The 22207-nt window shown below is 39.6% G+C and overlaps 2 non-coding genes across 2 annotated transcripts; both read left to right on the top strand.

Moving 5' to 3' along the window:
- The first annotated feature begins 1749 nt into the window (after positions 1 to 1749).
- Positions 1750 to 1897, top strand: LOC131858704 (5.8S ribosomal RNA). The gene has a single exon (XR_009359046.1). It is a non-coding gene; the product is annotated as a 5.8S ribosomal RNA (ribosomal RNA).
- Positions 1898 to 2124: 227 nt separating this feature from the next.
- On the top strand, positions 2125 to 5529 carry LOC131858718 (28S ribosomal RNA). The gene has a single exon (XR_009359057.1). It is a non-coding gene; the product is annotated as a 28S ribosomal RNA (ribosomal RNA).
- The last annotated feature ends 16678 nt before the right edge of the window (positions 5530 to 22207 follow it).

Genomic DNA, 22207 nt, shown 5'->3' with positions numbered 1-22207 from the left:
CCGCCTACTTGGTGTGCACTGGCCCTCATGTCCCTTCTGTCGGTGGCGTGTTCCTGGCCTTAATTGGCTGGGTCACGGTTCCGGCGCCGTTACTTTGAAAAAATTAGAGTGCTCAAAGCAAACCTACGCTCTGAATACATTAGCATGGAATAATGCAATAGGAGTCTGGTCCTATTCTGTTGGCCTTCGGGACCAGAGTAATGATTAATAGGGACTGTCGGGGGCATTCGTATTTCATTGTCAGAGGTGAAATTCTTGGATTTATGGAAGATGAACCACTGCGAAAGCATTTGGCAAGGATGTTTTCATTAATCAAGAACGAAAGTTGGGGGCTCGAAGATGATTTGATACCGTCCTAGTCTCAACCATAAACGATGCCGACCAAGGATCGGCGGATGTTGCTCTGAGGACTCCGCCAGCACCTTCTAAGAAATCAGAGTGTTTGGGTTCCGGGGGGAGTATGGTCACAAGGCTGAAACTTAAAGGAATTGACAGAAGGGCATCACCAAGAGTGGAGCTTGCGGCTTAATTTGACTCAACACGAGGAAACTTACCAGGTCCAGACATAGTAAGGATTGACAGATTGAGAGCTCTTTCTTGATTCTATGGGTGGTGGTGCATGGCCGTTCTTAGTTGGTGGAGCGATTTGTCTGGTTAATTCTATTAACAAACGAGACCTCAGCCTGCTAACTAGCTACACGGAGGTTCCCCTTCATGGCCAGCTTCTTAGAGGGACTATGGCCTCCTAGGCCATGGAAGTTTGAGGCAATAACAGGTCTGTGATGCCCTTAGATGTTTTGGGCCGCACGCATGCTACACTGATGCAACCAATGAGTTTTTTTCCCTGGCCCGAAAGGTTCAGGAAATCTTGCCAAATTGCATCGTGATGGGGATAGACCATTGCAATTATTGATCTTCAACGAGGAATTCCTAGTAAGCATGAGTCATCAGCTCGCGTTGACTACGTCCCTACCCTTTGTACACACCGCCTGTCACTCCTACCGGATCGAGTGTTCAGATCGCGCCGATGGTGGCGGTTCCTGTCACCGACATGTCAAGAAGTTCATTGAACCTTATCATTTAGAGGAAGGAGAAGTCGTAACAAGGTTACTGTAGGTGAACCTACGGTAGGATCATTATCGGTTCTGGCCCCTGAATCGTGCAGGGGAGGAGGCAAGGGAGGCACACCGAGCTCGCCTCCTTCCCGACCCTCGCCCTCGACGATGTGTGGACGGTTGGGCCTCGCTGCATGGCTCAACCTCGAGTTCCACACCGTCACCTTGAGGTGATCGAATGCCGTGATTGGGTGCATGCCCTTTTCAGGAGAGGCCGAGTCTCAAACCCGTCGATTTCGCATGCCCCCGATTGCGCGCACGGCGTCGTCCCGACGATCTATCGATTCTACGATGGGAAGTCGAGACTGCTGTAACCCCTTGTTGTGTCTCCCAAGGGAACAACATGCCGCTTGGAGAATTCCCCGCCATCGACGAGTGCACTCTCGAGTGATCGCTCGTGGGGCAGGACCCATCCTCCGGCTGCAAGGTTCTCTCGAGGTGACATCCTCTTGTGCGATGCAACGGGGCGGGGACACGCACCCTTCCAGTGCCCCCTTGCACTGAAGGATGGTTTGTGTCAAACACCCTACATCGATGCAACCCGCACCAAGAATTCCAAAACATTGAAGCATGGCCCAGATGCCTTTGTGCGTTTGGGTCGCCAAAAAAAAAAACATGAATAAGATAAAAACATGACTCTTGGCAACGGATATCTCGGCTCTCGCCACGATGAAGAATGTAGCGAAATGCGATACTTAGTGTGAATTACAGAATCCCGTGAATCATCGAGTCTTTGAATGCAAGTTGCACCCGAGGCCGAGGGCACATCTGCTTGGGCGTCGCACTCCAAAATTGCCCTCCCACACAGAGGAGCGGAGATGGCCATCCATGCCAGCTAGCGGCGCGGTCGGTTAAAATGAGCACGAGGTCGCTCGCCCCGTCGCGATGAGTGGTGGCCTATGCAGGTCAGCATTGGTTTGTGCGGGTCGAGCGAGGCCAAGTGTGGAGCTTCAATCGGGCCACAATGACCTACCAGCGTGCGGGTAAAATGTGCTTGGCCCCTTTGCCGCATCCCCAAGTCAGGCGTGAATACCCGCTGAGTTTAAGCATATCACTAAGTGGAGGAAAAGAAACTTACCAGGATTCCCCTAGTAATGGCGAGTGAACCGGGAAGAGCCCAACATGAAAATCGGCAGCTTCGCCTGCCAAATTGTAGTCTATAGAAGCGTCCTCAGCGATGGACTAGGTCCAAGTCCCCCTGGAAGGGGGCGCTGAAGAGGGTGAGAGCCCCGTTGGGCCCGGACCCTGTCGCACCACGAGGTGCTATCGGCGAGTCAAGTTGTTTGGGAATGCAGCCCTAATCGGGTGGTAAATTCCGTCCAAGGCTAAATACAGGTGAGAGACCGATAGCGAACAAGTACCACGAGGGAAAGATGAAAAGGAATTTGAAAAGAGAGTTAAAGAGTTCTTGAAATTGTCGAGAGGGAAGCAGATGGAGGCCGGCAATGTGCCCCGGTCGGATGCGGAACGACATCAGTCGGTCCGCCGCTCGGCTCAGGGGGCATGCCAGCGTGGGCTGTTGTGGCGGCACAAGTGCGGCCTTTTGGTCGCACTATACCTCCGTCGTGGCGGTCGAGGAGCGAAGCGTGCGCCTACCGGGGTGGGCCCTCGAGCACCTGCACGCTCGTGGCGTTGGCCAACAGGCTTTCCATCTGACCTGTCTTGAAACATGGACCAAGGAGTCTAACATGTGTGCGAGTCAGCGGGTTGGGAAACCTGCAAGGCGCAAGGAAGTTGACTGGCGAGATCCCATCTCGGGGGGTGCACCGCCGACCGACCTTGATCTTCTATGAAGGGTTCGAGTGCGAGCACACCTGTTGGGGCCCGAAAGATGGTGAACTATGCTTGAGCAGGGTGAAGCCAAAGGAAACTCTGGTGGAGGCCCGCAGTGATACTGACATGCAAATCGTTCGTCTGACTTGGGTATAGGGGCGAAAGACTAATCGAACCGTCTAGTAGCCGGTTTCCTCTGAAGTTTCCCTTAGGATAGCTAGAGCTTATGTGCGAGTTTTATCAGGTAAAGCAAATGATTAGAGGCATCGGGGGCATAACGCCCTCGACCTATTCTCAAACTTTAAATAGGTAAGGCGGCGTGGCTACTCCGTTGAGCCGCGCCATGGAATCACGAGCTCCGAGTGGGCCATTTTTGGTAAGCAGAACTGGCGATGCGGGATGAACTGAAAGCCGAGTTACAGTGCTAAATTGCACGCTAACCCAGATCCCACAAAGGGTGTTGGTTGATTAAGACAGCAGGACGGTGGTCATGGAAGTCGAAATCCACTAAGGAGTGTGTAACAACTCACCTGCCAAATCAACTAGCCCCGAAAATGGATGGCGCTAAAGCACGCAACCTATACGCGGTCATCGGGGCAAGTGCCAGGCTCCGATGAGTAGGAGGATGCGGAGGTTGTTACGAAACCTTGGGCGTGAGCCTGGGTGGACCGGCCCCCGGTGCAGATCTTGGTGGTAGTAGCAAATATTCAAATGAGAACTTTGAAGACTAAAGTGGGGAAAGGTTCCATGTGAATAGCACTTGGACATGGGTTAGTCAATCCTAAGAGATGGGGAAGCCCTGTTTCAAGGGCGCACTTTGCATGATCATCGAAAGGGAATCGGGTTAATATTCTCGAACCGGGACATGGTGGCGGATGGCAATGTTAGGAAATCTAGAGACGTCGGTAGGGGCCCCGAGAAGAGTTATCTTTTCTTTTTAACAGCCTACCCACCTTGAAATCGGTTCAACCGGAGATAGGGTCCAGCGGTTGGAAGAGCACCGCACGTCCCGCGGTGTCCGGTGCGCCTTCGGCGGCCCTTGAAAATCTGGAGGACCAAGTACCATTCACGCCTGATCGTAGTCATAACCGCATCAGGTCTCCAAGGTGAACAACCTCTGGTCAATAGAACAATGTAGGTAAGGGAAGTCGGCAAAATGGATCCGTAACTTTGGGAAAAGGATTGGCTCTAAGGGCTGGGCCTAGGGGTCTACGCCTCGAACCCATGGGCTGTTGGCAGCCTGCCCAAGCTGCTACCGTGGTGAGGGTGGGTCGTCATGTGTCAATTGGGCGATAGATGCAGGGCACTCCCTTTGGGGGGCTTTCCCTAAGCGGCGAACAACTGACTCAAAACTGGTATGGACAAGGGGAATCCGACTGTTTAATTAAAACAAAGCATTGTGATGGTCTCTGCGGATGCTGACACAATGTGATTTCTGCCCAATGCTCTGAATGTCAAAGTGAAGAAATTCAACCAAGCATGGGTAAACGGCGGGAGTAACTATGACTCTCTTAAGGTAGCCAAATGCCTCGTCATCTAATTAGTGATGCACATGAATGGATTAATGAGATTCCCACTGTCCCTATCTACTATCTAGCGAAATCACAGCCAAGGGAACGGGCTTGGCAGAATCAGTGGGGAAAGAAGACCCTATTGAGCTTGACTCTAGTCCGACTTTGTGAAATGACTTGAGAGGTGTAGAATAAGTGGGAGTCGTTTCGATGCAAGTGAAATACCACTACTTTTAATGTTATTTTACTTATTCCGTGAGGCAGAGATGGGGCAATGCCCCTGTTTTTGGCCTTAAGGTGCATCTAGGCACGTCGATCCGGGCGGAAGACATTGTCAGGTGGGGAGTTTGGCTGGGGTGGCACATTTGTTAAAAGATAACGCAGGTGTCCTAAGATGAGCTCAACAAGAATATAAATCTCATGTGGAACAAAAGGGTAAAAGCTCATTTGATTTTGATTTTTAGTACAAATACAAACCGTGAAAGCGTGGCCTATCAATCCTTTAGACTTTCAAAATTTGAAGCTAGAGGTGTCAGAAAAGTTACCACAGGGATAACTGGCTTGTGGCAGCCAAGCGTTCATAGCGACGTTGCTTTTTGATCCTTCGATGTCGGCTCTTCCTATCATTGTGAAGCAAAATTCACTAAGTGTTGGATTGTTCACCCACCAATAGGGAACGTGAGCTGGGCTTAGACCGTCATGAGATAGGTTAGTTTTACCCTACTGATGATCCACGTCGTGATATTAATTCAACTTAGTATGAGACGAACCGTTGATTCACACATTTGGTCATCGCACTTGGTTGAAAAGCCAGTGGCGCGAAGCTACCATGTGTCAGATTATGACTGAATGCCTCTAAATCAGAATCCACGCTAGATGTGGCACATCTCTCTCTCTGGCTGCATCGCGACCCGCAGTAGGGGTGCTCTTACACCCCCAGGGGCTTGTGTCATTGGCTACCTTCGATCGGTGCAACCGCCTGGTCGGAGCAACCTTGGATAACAATTTCAAGCTGTCGGCGAGAAGAATCTTTTGCAGATGACTTAAATAAGCGACGGGGTATTGTAAGTGGCAGAGTGGCCTTGTTGCCACGATCCGCTGAGATTCAGCCCTTTGTCACCTCAATTCATGTGACCTCTTTTTTTTTTGGCTCTGTCGTAGGTGGGGTTTACAGTTCTAACCTTCTTCGTCGCTCGCTGACCCGCATCTCTCTCTCCAAAGTCCCCTGAGGTGGGGTTCCTGCCAGTGCCAAGTGCCAAGCGGGGTTGCCGATGGTGTGACCCTTTGCCGACCTTTTCTTTGCCCAAGGGCTGAGCGCGGTTTGTGGTGCACTCTTTTCTTCCCCAGATGCCAAGTGTGGATGAAAATGATGCGACCCTAGGTCTGCCTTTCTATCAAAGGGCTGAGTGGGGTTTTCCAAGCTCCGAAGAGGGGTTTTCTCATCCAGGTGCCAAGCTGGGCAACCCTTGGGCTGCATTTTTTTCGTCCAAGTGCTAGACGGGGCTCCGAAGAGGGGTTTCTCATTCGGGGGCCAAGCTGGGCAACCCTTGGGCCGCATTTTTTTTGTCCAAGTGCTGGGAGGGGCTTCGAAGAGGGGTTTCTCATCTGAGGGCCGCATTTTTTTCATCCAAGTGCTGGGCGGGCCTCCGAAGAGGGGTTTTTCTCATCCGGGTGCCAAGCTGGGCAACCCTTGGGCCGCATTTTTTTTGTCCAAGTGCTGGGCGGGGCTCCGAAGAGGGGTTTCTCATCTGGGGGCCAAGCTAGGCAGCCCTTGGGCCACATTTTTTTCATCCAAGTGCTGGGCGGGGCTTCAAAGAGGGGTTTCTCATCCGGGGGCTGCATTTTTTTCGTCCAAGTGTTGGGCGGGCCTCCGAAGAGGGGTTTTTCTCATCCGGGGGCCAAGCTGGGCAACCCTTGGGCCGCATTTTTTTCGTCCAAGTGCTGGACAGGGCTTTGAAGAGGGGTTTCTCATCTAGGGGCCGCATTTTTTTCGTCCAAGTGCTGGGCGGGGCTCCGAAGACGGGTTTTCTCATCTGGGGGCCAAGCTGGGCAACCCTTGGGCTACATTTTTTTCATCCAAGTGCTGGGCAGGGCTTTGAAGAGGGGTTTCTCATCCGAGGGCCGCATTTTTTTCGTCCAAGTGCTAGGCGGGGCTCTGAAGAGGGGTTTCTCATCTGGGGGCCACATTTTTTTTGTCCAAGTGCTAGGCGAGGCTCCAAAGAGGGGTTTCTCATCCGGGGGCTACATTTTTTTTGTCCAAGTGCTGGGCGAGGCTCCGAAGAGCGGTTTCTCATTCGGGTGCCAAGCTGGGCAACCCTTGTGCTGCATTTTTTTCGTCCAAGTGCTGGGCGAGCCTCCGAAGAGCGGAGCTGCCTCGGTCGGAAGTGGAAGTGGGGTTTCAGGCATTACCCTCAAGCCACCTTTCCATCCGAGAGTTTAGTGAGGCTTTTTACCGTTGCAGCTCCCCATGTCCGAAGTGGGGATTTTTGGGTAGGGGCTTCGGGTGTGCATTATGTTTTTGCCCAAGCGTCCAGTGGGGTTTCTAGTGCACTCCGAAGTGGGGTTATTGGAGCGCCCCCTCTTTTTTTGTCTGAGCATTTGGTGGGTTTTCTCACATTGGGCCTTCCCAGGCCCAATTGTTGGGTGCGCACCCACCCTGCCGCGCACGAAGTCGAAAGTTGGGTTAATTGCTCGATTTTCCCCGGGTGCGCACAACTTGCTTGGGATGCGCACTAGGGCGGGCTCAAGATGGCACCCGCATTCGAGCTTTTTCACTATCTTTCAAAACAGAAATTTTAAAATCTCATTTTTTTTGCCTTTTCTGGATATTAGTGAAGACAGCGCATCAAAAGGTGCGCAATGCTGGTGCAAACCCAGGAGCACTCCGATGTGTGCTCCAAGGTGTGGCATGCACGAAGTCAGAGCCCAGTTTGCCCCGGGTGCGCACCTCGCGTGCACCTTCGTCGGGTGGGCACCTTGGTGTGCAGACCTTGGCTAGGTTGCGCACCATGGTGTGCACCAAGGAGCGGTCCGAAGTGTGCTCCAAGGTGCAGCGTGCACGAAGTCGAAGCCCGGTGGGCACCTTGGCTGGGTTGTGCGCTTTGGTGGGCACCATGTCGTGCATGAAGTCGGAGCCCAGTTTGCCCCGGGTGTGCACACCTTGCCTGGGCTGTGCACTAGGGCGGGCTCAAGATGGCACCTGCATTTCATTTTTTTCACTATATTTCAAAACAAAAATTTTAAAATCTAGGTTTTTTTTTGCCTTTTTTGGAAATTAGTGAAGGCAGCACATCAAAGGTATGTACCTCGCTGCCCACCTTGGTGTGCTCCGAGGTGCCCACCATGGTGCGCAACGCTGGTGCGAACCCGGGAGTGCCCCAATCTGTGCTCCAAGGTGTGGCGTGCATGAAGTCGGAGCCCGGTTTGCCCCAGGTGCACACCTTGGTGCGCACACCTTGATTTTCAAAGATCTTTAATGAGATGAACTCATATTTTGTTAATATGCTCTCAAATATGTAAATCATAATGTCATACTTTATGTTTTTTAAGCTTATCAGCATATGACCAATTATCATTTTCAATGCATGTTTCAATAACATTATGATCAATTCATTACCATTTGAAACAAAAATTAAACAGTAACAACATTACTCTATGCTCAGTTAATTTTGTTGTGCTTGTCAACATATACCTTTGATAAGCTTACATCATGTTGTGATTGTATTCTGATATAAGAACTACAATTCATCATGCTTATAATTTACTTTTAATTGTCAAAAGGTATATATGCGTAATGGCATCTTCAACAGCCACCTCTGAATCAATAGAGCACTCCACAATTGATAATTCGGTAAGCTAAATTATCAAAGCTTTTCAAAACAAAAAGCTTTTATGCTCTTTTTTTGGACAATTCATCTCTCTTTTCCATACCATCCTTTTCATTACCATGTGCATCCTTTTTTCATAGCATAGTGCAAAAGTAGATGCATACTCTATAGATAACAAAGCTTGATTACATAGTTTACTAACACAAGCTTTACATTAACAAGTAAGCAAATATATGACTTGCTTGACATTAAAATTAAATCCTCTATATTCATATTATTTTTTGTAGGCAAAAACCCAAGAGTATGTCCCTACCCCTTTTGCAATTCAATCTATCAATGTTGAGGATGACCTTCCTTCAGCATTGCTACAAGTTTTATCATTTCAGAAAATGTGAAACAGCACAGATGATACTAATAGACATAAATTAGTGTTATCTGATGGCACATACATGCAGTTGGCAATCTTTCCTTCTAAATATGCTACTCTGATAGATTCAGATATTCTAAAAATGGGCACAATAGTCTAGTTATCAAGTTATACATGCCGACACATATGGAACACAAGGTAGGAAATCAACTATGGTTATTAAATACAATATGTTTCATATTTTTTTAATTTTGTTTATGTATAATTAACAGTAATTTAAAAACAAGTCTTTTGTTTTTGCAGGACTATTGTAATACTTAGTCTAGAAGTGAAACAAAGTGTAAACCAATATACCTATTCAATGAACAACAACCAAAAATAATTTCTGAGGATAGACCATCAACATCTAAACAATCTCTTCGATTCACCACTGAATTGCCATCCCCGCAAACAACAACTTCTGAAAATATAAGCCCTATCAAAACTTTGAATCCATACAAAAATAAATGGACAATCAAAGGGAGAGTTACTCATAAACGCCCTATTAAAGCATATAGCACAACTACAAGAAATGGCCATGTGTTTATCTTTGACATTGTTGACTGTGAGGGTTGTGAAATTAGAATTACATGTTTTGATGAGATAGCTAAGTTACACTCTAACCGTGTGGACATAGGTTCACATTATATTATTTCAAAGGGATCCATTAAGGAGGCAAATGCAAGGTACAACAAACTAAACAATCATTTAGAAATCACCTTGTCTGATGCATCCATATGAAAATGTTGTAGCAACGAAGAACAAGAAAATCAGCAACATCCTCTTTTCACGCCCATTAGTGAATTGTTTCATCTAACAAATAACACGGTTGACATAATTGGCCTTGTTCTATATGTTGGAGATATGATTCCAATACACAAGAAAGATGGCAGTCAAACACAGAAATGTGTTGTAAAAATTAATGATCTATCTAATTCAACAATTGACATCAACCTATGGGGTCCAATGACAGAACAAAAAGGCCTAGAATTGAAAAATATGTTGACCAATGATAGTGTGGTTATCCTTGCTTTGCGTAATGCTCGTGTTGGCTATTTCCATGGGAAGCTTATAAACATAACAGCTACAACCACATTACATATCAACCCAACTTTTCTAGAAGCAGAGCTTCTAACATTAAGAGGAAAGGACCCTTTGCTTGTTGTACCCTTTGTTGCAAAAACTATCCACATAGATGGAAAATATACTAGAATGACTATTTCTTCAATCCGTGAGTGGATGAGTATCAAACCAGAAACAATTCAGACAACTTTGCAAGTTGTTCTGTGCTTTGTAAACGTAACTGACCAAAATTTCTATTACGCAGCTTGTCCACTAATAGTCAATGGAAGGCCTTCCAAAAAAAAATGTACACAACAAGTTGATGATTCTTGGTTCTTCTCTAGATGTCAAATGACTATGCAAGATTGTAATTATAGTTACCTCTTGCCACTAAAGTTACAAGATGCCATAGGTACTCTATGGGCCACTGCATTTGATGAGGGTAGCATTCACTTGCTACACAAAACTGCAAAATAGCTTTGTGCACTACAAAATGATGCACCAACAACAGAGACACCTTTCTTAGTGATTAAGAGACTACTGTCACGTCACTATTCATTCACACTACTAGTTTCCACTGAGACATATAATTCAGAATCAAAGATGAAAGTGACAGTCAATAAAGTCTCTCCTTTTGACTTCAAAGCTAAGTGTCATGCACTACTTGCAGAAATTGGCCACCTAAGTACACAGACTTAGAATTATAACGCATCTTTTCTAATTATTAAACTTTCTGTTTACAATACAATTATAGCATTAGCTAATTTATATATTTAATAGTTTTACATATACAAACAATTATGTTTTACGAACATAAGGTTGCTTCTATAAATATCTATATGTACATTTCTTACCTCTACCTCTTATCTCTTTAAAAATTTTCCCTCCTGACATAAGTTATTTTCACTCATACTCATTACTTGTAAATGTGGTGAACTCTATGTTATTTGCAAAAAATTTATACATATATGCACATATATCATTTTTTTTTGGTCTAATATCTATTTGTATAACTATACAACACCAGAATTATTCATACTTATAGAATTCCGCAGATACACAACTATACTTATATATGTACATAATTATATATAAGTATTCATAGTTATAGTCTTTTTGATATATACATGTGTAGCTATATATGTGCATATGTTCATATACAAAACTTGGATTTTTTAAATGATATGTATATATACATGTGTATATGTATACATATATCTGTATGTATCAGAAATTACTATATCTGTGCATACCTATATTAGAATCATGCTTTTAAAAACAACAAACAATTATACATATATACATTGATATATATATATATATATATATATATATATATATATATTCACAATCTTAGTTTTTTTTATATATAAATGTGTATGTATCAGAAATTACTATATCTATGCATACCTATATTACAATGGTACTTTTGAAAAACCAAGTTGCTAACAGCAACAAGTGTACGCAGAACATCACTACAAAGTCAATTTATGACTTTCCAGAACCCATACATTTCAAATAAAGTCATTTACAAGTATATAAATATGTGTGCATATAAGTTGAGTGAATGAGAGCAACAAAACAACATAACAGATCACTAGACATACAAATAAACACAACAAAAGCACTTTACATACATACAGAACAAATCCTCTAAAATCACATAACCATAGATGGAGCAATTTTCAATTCTCATACATTCTTGATACATACTTCAAAGTTAACTACCTTCAATTATGAAAATTCTGATATACCTCTGCTCTCTTTGAAATATTAGATATCTATCCAACCTTTCCCTCAATAAATTTATGCTATCAAATTGAAGAGAAGCCAGACCAATAGAACTTACTATGCAAAGAACACGACCGATATCTCCAAGAAACGACAACTGAGACATCATGCACTACACAAACCTTGCAATAACTCAAGAAAGTTATTAGAAATAGAAAACAATGATCTTCAGCAAATTAATCTCAATCAAACATATTCTACTACTCCTGAACTTGTTGTGAAGACTGCTTCATTTAAAAATACATTGTCTAATTTCCGCAAAAGGATTGCTATGTTGGAGGTCACAGAGCCATGTTCTATTTGTACAGAAATGTATGTGGGCATGACTATTAAAAAAGTCAATCATGTACTTATGTGCATGAGATTTTAGGGTGAAAAAGGCCTCCACCGCTTCTCATTATCAAACAATATGGACCCAGGTGAGCAACCTTCTATTTTAAAGTCTCTCTCTCAAGTAGAAGAAATGCTCATATCAAGAATTGCCCCTATTTTACAAGTAACACATGCAAGGGGAGGGCAATACAAATATTCTGGCCATAGAATAAACTTCCCACAAGATATTTCTGAAATTGCAATAACATTACCTCGCCATATTAAGCAATTAGAAACTCTAATTGTCCGTAGAACAAATTTGCAAGGATTAACTTATGACTGTTACGTGAATAGATTTCACATCATGAATGCATTGGCTTACAAAATGAAACATGATCAATACTACAAGGATATAGTCATTGATCCAGATGCAGTGCATCTATTGCCAGTCCAAACCACTAACATTACAGAGCTACTGCATTCAGTGCATTCCCTACAAGAAGATGTTGTTCAAGATATTTCCACTCTGCTGAATATTAACAATGAAGAATAAATCAGGGAGAATAGTTCCTCATTTATCCCACAACTACCATCATCAATACCAAAACTTGATGCGATAAAAAACATCCTCCATCTAGATAACAACAACAACAACAACATTGTTCCTTGGCCACAAATTAGTACATCACCTATCAATGAGTACAATACCGAGGGCCTCCTTTCTATGGCATTCCCAACACTTTTCCCTTCTAGAATAGCTTTACCACTACAACAAAGAATAAGGCAAGTACATCTACATGAATATGCTTTGCACTTGATCAAAGATTTGGGCAAGATGTTCGCTTTAGATATTATATATACAATCTTATGATGAGACATCGATCCCAACAATCAGCTACTGTGTTCATTAAGACTAATCTACAAGATAGTCTTCCACACAATCTACATGGCCTAAAGGAATACTTACAAAAGACACCCTCAAGTGAATTACCAAATCATATCATGCGATGTGCAGCCTCATTGTGTGGTACACAAGCATTTTGGAGCAAGTCCTGGCATGACCTTACATCAATGATAGAATAGTTAGGTGCACCTACATTGTTCTTCACCTTAAGATCAGTTGATACAATATGGCCAGACTTGCATAAGTTATTGCCAAAAACAAAGTTAGCTACTATACCCAACAACAGAAGACAATTTACTAAAAATTAAGTCAATAATCCCCATATTACAGCTTTATACTTGCACTTAAAATTTCAAATCTTTCATGATGAAGTCATTGTCAAAGAACTAAAAACCATTGACCACTGGTACAGATATGAATGGCAACACCGAGGATCTGCACATATACAGGGCTTTATTTGGTTGCCAGAAGCACCAAATGTTGATAACCTTGACTGGTCAGATCATGTAAGTATCCAATCAGTTAAACACTTCTTTGACCAGTACATCACAACATGGAATCCACGTCCTGAAGAAGCTCGCTTGAACAGACAATATATGCCTACAATTTTAGATCCATGTCTTGTAGATACAGAGATCATATCCAAGTCCGATCCTTGCACTGGTTATACTGAGTTACTCAATGTTGTTCAACAACATACAAAGTGTTCAGAGTATACCTGCTTGAGGAAAAAAAACTCAACCCTTCAATGTTGGTACAAAGCTCCTTGGCTTGAACAACCTGAATCCTCATTGATATTAGACCACAACAATAACCCATCATACAAACCAGCAAGGAATGATAATTGTCTGAATGTACACAACCCAACAATGCTTGCCATATGGAGGGCCTATGTTGACTGTCAGTTTGTCTGCTCCAAAAAACTAGTTCTACAATATATCTCAAAGTACGCATCCAAAACTGAACAAAAGTCAGAAAGTTATACTGATATCTTGAAACGTATAGTTCAATCAACAAATTCAGATGATACAATTCTCTTAGCATACCAAAGACTGCTCATGGGAATTGTTGTTGATAGGGACATTAGCATACAAGAAACTTGTCACATGCTACTTAAACTCCCATTGATATCTTGCACATGCCAATTTGTAACACTCAATGTTGGTAAAAGAATATTCCAACACATAGCTAATTGTGATGAAGAATCTCAAACCTCAATATCTTACATCTCAAACTACATGAAACAACCATCATAATTAGCAAAATTGACTCTTCTTCATTCAGCCCAGCTATATACATACTCTGAGCAGCATAAATCATGTAAATGGATGAAAAGAAAGCTACCTACAATTGTAAATGTCTACCCACAACAAAAATATTTACCTTTAGAAGAGGACAACAGTTTTGAAAGTTTCTGTTGGAGTGAATTGCTTCTTTACAAACCATTTTGAATCATTCCTCTACATATAGGGAACTCAGCTGAAGAAATTATCATAAATTGGAAAGATCTTCAAAGCACAGATTACATACGGTGGCATGTAAATGGTTTTGAAGAACGCATTACCATAGAAAATGGTGAAGAGCTACAACCAGAAGACATTCAACAATCAACTCATGAAGATCTATATGAATGGGAGTTCTTGTCATAAATGGGAGCATCAAACAACTTTGACATTGCTACTCTTCAAATGCTTGGCAGACGTGACTTTGATCTACAATTTGATTGGACTACTTCTATACCTGATGAACCACTACATTCAAAACCATCTCAGTTTATTTTAACAGAGAAAATCCAAGCACCCCACAATCTTTCCAACCCGCATTTAAATGCACCTACTAGCTATGAGCTTGCAGAAAACCAAATTATTACACTTGATATTATTAAAACTCATGCTGAACAGAACCTGCAATCTTCACCATTACGATTTATCATTCAAGGCACATCATGCATTGGAAAATCATTTCTTATTGACTGCATATGTAGACAGTTAAATTCAAATTCAGAACATGCACAATACCCTTTGCTTGTACTAGCACTAATAGGTGTCTCCGCATACAATATCCAAGCAACCACAATCCATGTTGCCCTTCGTATACCCATTCAAGAACACAAACCCTTAACAGGCCATTCCCTATTAATGTTTCAAGAGCAATGCAAACACTTACATTACATTTTAATAGATGAAATGAGATTTATTGGCCTTCGATTACTCATTAAGATTGATAAAAGATTACGGGAAGCTTTTCCTAGCAGACAACAAGAATCATTTGGAGGTATCTCAGTTATTTTGGTTGGTGATCTTGCACAACTTTCCCCAGTTATTGATAGGACATTATACACATCTCACTCAATGGCACTGGCTCTATGGCACAAATTCAATACTGTTGTGACCTTGGATATTCCATTTCATCAACAAGGCACAAGTTCTTCACAGATAAGTTTCCATGAAATATTGCTTAATATCCGCAACTCAACACCATTGCAAACAGACCGGGAATCCCTCCAGTTGTGGTCAACCCATGCTTTGACACTTGATCAGAATAATCACCAGCCAACAGAAGCATTTTTTTGCAACAAATGCAGCTTCAAGTGCACACAACATAAAAATGTTAACACAGTTGCACTCACCCATTGCACGTGCAACAACAATCATTGCCCATCAAGAGATAAGCAGGCACACCAAGAAGAACAACTAGCATTTTAAATTCTTCTTTCTATAGACCAGGAAATTATGCTTATTGCAAATTTATGGATAGAAGTTGGCCTTGTAAATGGCACTTTGGGTCAAATCAAACAAATTGTCTACGATGCAGCTTCAAAACCACCTAATTTGCCAAAATATATGGTTGTCTTTTCAAACATTATTCTGGGCTTTCATGGGATCCACAAAATGCAAAACATGTCAAAATTTCACCAATTACTAGAGGAAACCGCACACAAATTCCACTAGCAATGGCACGGGGCATTACTATTCACAAATCATAGGGGCTAACATTAGACTTTGCCATAGTTGACATCGGCAAAATAGAGAAACAAGGCCTAACATTCACAACACTTTCAAGAGTAAAAGATATTGAACACCTACGTATACAACCAACCTTCACCTACCAAAGGTACTCTCGATTGAAAGGTGCAACATCAACAGTACTATGAAAGGAAGAGGAAGCCCACTTGTTGCAGCTTTTGCACAACATAGAACAAACATACCTACAGAACGAACATAATTAGGTGTGCAAATCACATCTTCATTATGTTTTCATGTATTGTATATCTTCTATTCAATGTATCAACACAAAACAATATTTCTACCTTTTAGGATCAACAACACAACTAACATCTATGGAATTGAAGAGCCCTTTTACATGTCCCAACTCTGCAACAAAAGGTACAAACCTAACAACCACTTCCCATTCAACTATTTTGTAGCTTTCAACAAATTTTTCCCCTCCTATTTGCCAAAATTTGTTTCTCATACATTCTTATTTATCACAGGTTCCAATACACTTTCAGTCTGTAAGGCACCTGTTCTCTTTTACACATATAATGGTTTCTGATGCTACTTTCTCACTATATCACTCTTTACAATTGGTAAGTATTATACTATTTATCATTACCTACCTTTTCTCATTAACATTCCTTTATACCTTAAAGTTCTTTTGATTGAATAATTGAGCTTTCAGTAAACCATAGCATCATATGAATATAACAATTACAAATTTTTGCCACTTGTTCAATGCATTTTGTAGACACCCAAAAAGGGTCAACGCTTGCAAGGTCATACTTTAACATTTGCGCATTGCCTCATTTTAGGTTTTTGCGTCGCATTAACATTTCTCCTATGTCACGCACTTGATTTTTATCATTTGCGAACATCGAGTCATTCTTCTACATTCTTCAATCATCTCGTCTTCGAATTTGGTCTTGTCGACAACATTATCCAGTCATGATTTTGATCGATTTTACTTTGTCACATCAATATGCGTATTCATTTGTCATCATTTTGGACATCGTCAATCCTAATTAGGGTTTTTTCCTCCTGTCAATCTTATCAATTTTATCATCAATCTTATCATTTTGGACATCGTTAATCCTAATTAGGGTTTAGTCCTCTTATCAATCTTGTCGATTTATCATCAATCCTTCAATCTTGTCGTTTTACGATCAATTTGTCATTGATCGTGGTCATGTCTAATCTTGTCATCTTGCAATCTATTTTGTCAATTTTGTCATTTTGCGATTATTTCGCTATCGATCATTGTCTATCTCAATTATGTCAATTTGGATCAATTTGTTATTGTTCCTCGTCAATTGGCGCATTTTCTCAATCAAATCATTCTGTCGCATTGGTCCTTTATCAATTCAAATCATGACATTAATTATCTTTAATCAAGACCTAATTGTCATTTCTAATTCGTCTTCTAGGGTTTTATGATTTAGTCATTTAACCTAATTCGCCATTTCTTCCTCTAGGATTACTAAATTATTTATTAATCCTAAGTCTTCTTATTACAATTAAATCTTTATTTAATTGGCTAATTATTCTTCTTTGTGAATTGATTAATAAATGAAAAATTATTAATTAATTCACTAATTCCTAAATCCTATTTTTCATCAATTTCTAATTCCAATTTCCTAATTGGTCATCAATTTCAATTTTCTAAATTCTCAAATTTCTAATTTCTTTTTCCTCCTATTTCATCTCCTAATTCCATGGGAATGGCATGTCAATTTGTCATGAAATTGTCATAATTGATAATCAATCAATTTTGACATAGAATGTGTCATAATTTGTCATCAAATTGTCAATCAATCAAATTGTGCATGGAAAGTGCATAATTTGTCATAATTTGTCATATTGATTTGCAATTTCCATTTGAATTGCATCATGCCAATTTTGTGATTTCTCCAATTTCTCTATAAATTGGATAATTTTTCTTCAATCACCCCCTTCAATTACTTCTTGAAATCCGAATTGCTGTCAAACTATCAAATTTTAGTTCTAGTACTCTTGAGCTTTTTGCTTTCAATTGTGAGAGCACTTGTAGGTGAGATCCACAAAACTATTGAAGAGGAAAGAACAACAATGGAGCCGCATGGAAGGAGTATTCAATCTTGAATCTGGTTTGCATAATGTTTTCTTTTGAATGCTTCATTTTCATACCTTCATTGAATGTGCTTTAGAATTAGGTTCATTTCAATGAGTATTTCTTTGATTGAGCTATCATGTTTAACGTTTTGATTGATATACTTATCTTTTGATGAATCCTAATTTCTATGCCACACATTTAATATTCACTAATGATGTACTAATACAAGATTCTTACTTTGTTTATCTTCTTTAACTGTTTGTGCACGTGACCACTTTCAGTCTCCAAGACACCTCTTCCCTTTCATAGGTATTATAGTTTGTGAAGGTTAGCTTTCAAAAAGTACAACATCCAATACACCAAGCTCATTAATTTGAAGGTATGTAACACTCTTCAGATTTTATGTGCTCTACTTCCAGGTTTCTTGCTTTGTTTATGTTCTTTAACTGTTTGTAGATTTCACCACTTTTAGTCTGCAATGCACCTATTCACTTTTACATGTTGATTTCTGATGGTATTTCCTCACTGTGTCTCTCTTTGCAATTAGTAAGTATTATATTATTTATCATTACCTACCTTTTCAAAATTAGCAATCCTTTACACCTTCAAGTTCTTTTGATTGAATAATTGAAATTTCAGTAAAGAATAGCATCATATGAATATAACAATTACAAATTTTAGCCACTTATTCAATACATTTAATTTTCAATAATGATGTACTAATACAAGGTTCTTACTTTGTTTATGTTATTTAACTGTTTGTGGATGTGACCACTTTCACTCTGCAAGCTCAATAATTTCAAGGTATGTAACACTCTTCAGATTTAATGTGCTATACTTCTAGGTTCCTTGCTTTGTTTATGTTCTTTAACTGTTTGTACATTTGACCAATTTCAGTCTGCAAGGTACCTGTTCACTTTTACACATATAATGATTTCTGATGGTATTTTCTCACTGTGTCTCTCTTTACAAATTGATAAGTATTATATTATTTATCATTAACCTTTTCCCATTAACATTCCTTTACACCTTCAATTTATTTTGATTGAATAATTGAGCTTTCAGTAAATAATAGCATCAAATGCAGCAAGGTCATTACTTTAATGGTATGTAAACCTTACTAACTTGTTCAATATATTGATTTTCTAACATCTGCTTGCAGGTTTTCAATTTGTACCTATTATTCAATTCAACATTAACTGCCTTCTCTCTTTAACACCCCTTCACACTTTTAGGTTCTCCTCACTGAACAATTCAGCTTTCCATAAAGAACAATAGGTAAATGTTTTTAGAATACAAAATACTATTAGGTAGATAACTATATCATAACCACTTGGAAAAATTAACTTGCTTTCACTTCTTAAACCAAATTTAATTATTATTTTCAAAAATTTCTCTACAGAAAAGCTCTCTCACTATAAACAAATAAAGACATGAATCATACAGGAGATTCCAATTCTGCAATTACACATCCATGAGGTATTATATTACTAAAAAGTACTGACTTTCAAATTTTCAAGATTTTCAAAGTATTTAACTTCACTAGACCTACATGTTATCCAAATCTAACTTATATAAATGAAACAACGATGTAGGTCTTTCATCATATAGATCACATAGAATCCAACAAAAGGCTATATAACATGTTGCTCTTATCAACATGGGGAATGGAGGGTGGATAACAACAATACTCTGGGTCCAACAAAAAATATTGGTAATGAAGAAAGTTACTTAAAAAGAATAAGAGTGTTGCATTATTGTCAAAGCCATGTCTATTATAAATGTCACCACAGTTGAAAAGCTCTGTGCCCAACAAGAAAATAAGATATTTAACACACCTAATTTAATTCAATGAAATCCTCACTTGTACTAGTAATGTAAGCATTAATAAATTCTCCCTTCATATCCAGCTACCACTATTGTCTACATTACTAATCAAATGCATTCAAGACATGTGATATTGAATTTTTTAGTTCTCAGTCATGGCCTATATATATTCATTATCTAAAGTCAATTATATTTTATTTATTATATAAGTATATTATTGGAATTAGAATGTAGGGGAACCACAGTAATCGCTATCAATTGTATTTGTAAATCAAGTATATATTAATATTTTTTTTGGATAAATTAAATAATTACTTTTCACCAATCTATGTACCATTTTTTTAATAATATTATTCAAAAAAAAAATTATTCACAATTTGACTTGCTAAGATATTTAACTTTTATTTTTATTAATTACAATTTTTAGTTATTATTCCAACATTCACATAAATGAAAGGGAAAAAATATTACTATCAAAATTATCTATAATAAACTATTTTCTTTTAATGAAACATTTATACAACACAAATCACTTATGTTCAGATTCACTATGAAGTACAAATATTGATTTATTTGATAGAATTAATACTTTATAATGAACAATCACATCAATTTACCTTTTTACTCCAACTTCTACTTTATTTGAATCTCTTGTTAGTTCAACTATACATATTTATTCATGTATTAATGAGTGACTTTAAGGAGTCAATATTCTTATGTCGTATGGAAAACTAGATACATGATTTAAGATAATTATGTTGAAAGATGGAGGAAGAGAGAACTCGTTTGTATTCTCTTATTTTAAATATATTTTGAATGAAATAAATGTAAATTCTTGGTTTTTCCTAATCTTAAATATATTTGATGTTAGATAGAGTTCTATTTTTTTTATTTTTTTTTATTTTGTATTTTTGTTGGTAAAAGGATGAAGCCATAAAATTTTATTAGATTAAAAATCCATTACATTGCATTAAAATCTCCGCTCAGTGCAAGTGCCAGTAGGAAAGGGCGAAGAGGATAAAACCTTCGGTCTTGCTTAGGATATTAAGTCCAGATACAAAAGACTAGTTATTATTATAGCATTACAACTTAGCAATATTATGAGATTACAACGTAATCAATTCAATCTGTCATTCTATATTGAACATTCACCTACAAGCCCAGAAGATTTACTATCCCTTCTCTCAAATTGAGGCAAAGGTCTGCCTTCGAGGACTGCTTTTTATCAACAGATTGTAAAATCCTTTCCACTGTTGTCAAGACACTCAGACTAAATGAAATCTCAGATACTTGCAAAAACCTTCAAACCTGCCCTAGAACAAACCATTTCATGAATTGTTAGCCAATATACAATCCCATATCCAGGTTGCCAAGCATATTCCACAATTGCTGCTGCAACCATAGATTTTTAGTATTGAAAAAACATAGAAGTATTGAGAAAAACCAAAATCCTTAACATTGCCTTCATCTTGATCATAATTAAGATAGGCATAGAAATAACATAGCCTAGATCTGGGAGATAGAGAATCCATCACCCTAAAAGATCTTAAAGTCACATCACTTCTTTCGGAAATTCCTAATCATATATGATATTCAGAAACCTACTCCTTTCAGAAAGACTTATTCATATTTGATTTTCAAAGACCAATTCATTTGAGAAAGTCAGCTTATTTGAGTCACCAAAGAGAATTTTAAAAAACAATTCTCCCCCTTAATATCATAACTAAGCAAAACCGAAAGCAGGAAGGAAAAGAATGAGGGGAGAAATCCAAAATTCTAGGAGAGAATTAACAAAGAGTATCCTTTCCATGCTTCATAGTTCTCTTTCAGAAAAATAAAATAGAAGCGGTCAACCTCCCCACCTCTGTCAAGACCTAAAGCTACAAAAGAATATATCATCTATGCCTTTGAATCTAAATACCTAACTATATATAAATATACGCATATATATATATATATATATGCCTGTATTTATGAATATAAATGATGATAGATTACTGGTTGATCACACAGAGCCAAGAATTGAAAATACTATACGAAGCTTAGTTTTCAGACATAATATGTTAAACCCACAAGCATGACCCATAAAAGTCACACCAAAATTCAGAAGAAGAATTTTGGGTAGATAGAGAAAGGAAAGCCATCGAACTAATGATAGAAAAAAGCATATCTAAAGCTAGAGCAAGAATTAACCTTAACCTCCATAAGTCTTTAAAAATTAAGTCTGAAATAAAGTAAAAGTATTACAGTAAACCCTTTAAGAATAAAAAAGTAATGATAAGATAAACCTAGGACAACAAACCAACTATCATGACCGACACCTTCTTGCCCACACATCTGTTACCTTCATTCCTGAGCTAGCCAGAGAATAATCTAGGCTAGAGGTAGGGATAGGAGGGATGACCATGTCATCCAGGGCAACTTCAATGTTTTCAACTTCTAGATAGTTGGCCAGCCACCTATTACATGACGGTTTCCTAATATTCAAAAGCCACATAAGAAAGAAAAGTTCCTTCGCCTATTCAGATTATAGGCCGCAAAGGCACCCATATCCTCAATTTCCAGGATTGGAAATCTAGGCACCGAGTTAT

Source organism: Cryptomeria japonica, chromosome 1 (genome assembly GCF_030272615.1).
Source record: "Cryptomeria japonica chromosome 1, Sugi_1.0, whole genome shotgun sequence".
Taxonomy (NCBI): Eukaryota; Viridiplantae; Streptophyta; class Pinopsida; order Cupressales; family Cupressaceae; genus Cryptomeria; species Cryptomeria japonica.
Note: the sequence above shows the minus strand (reverse complement) of the source record. Positions and strands in the feature narration are given on the sequence as shown.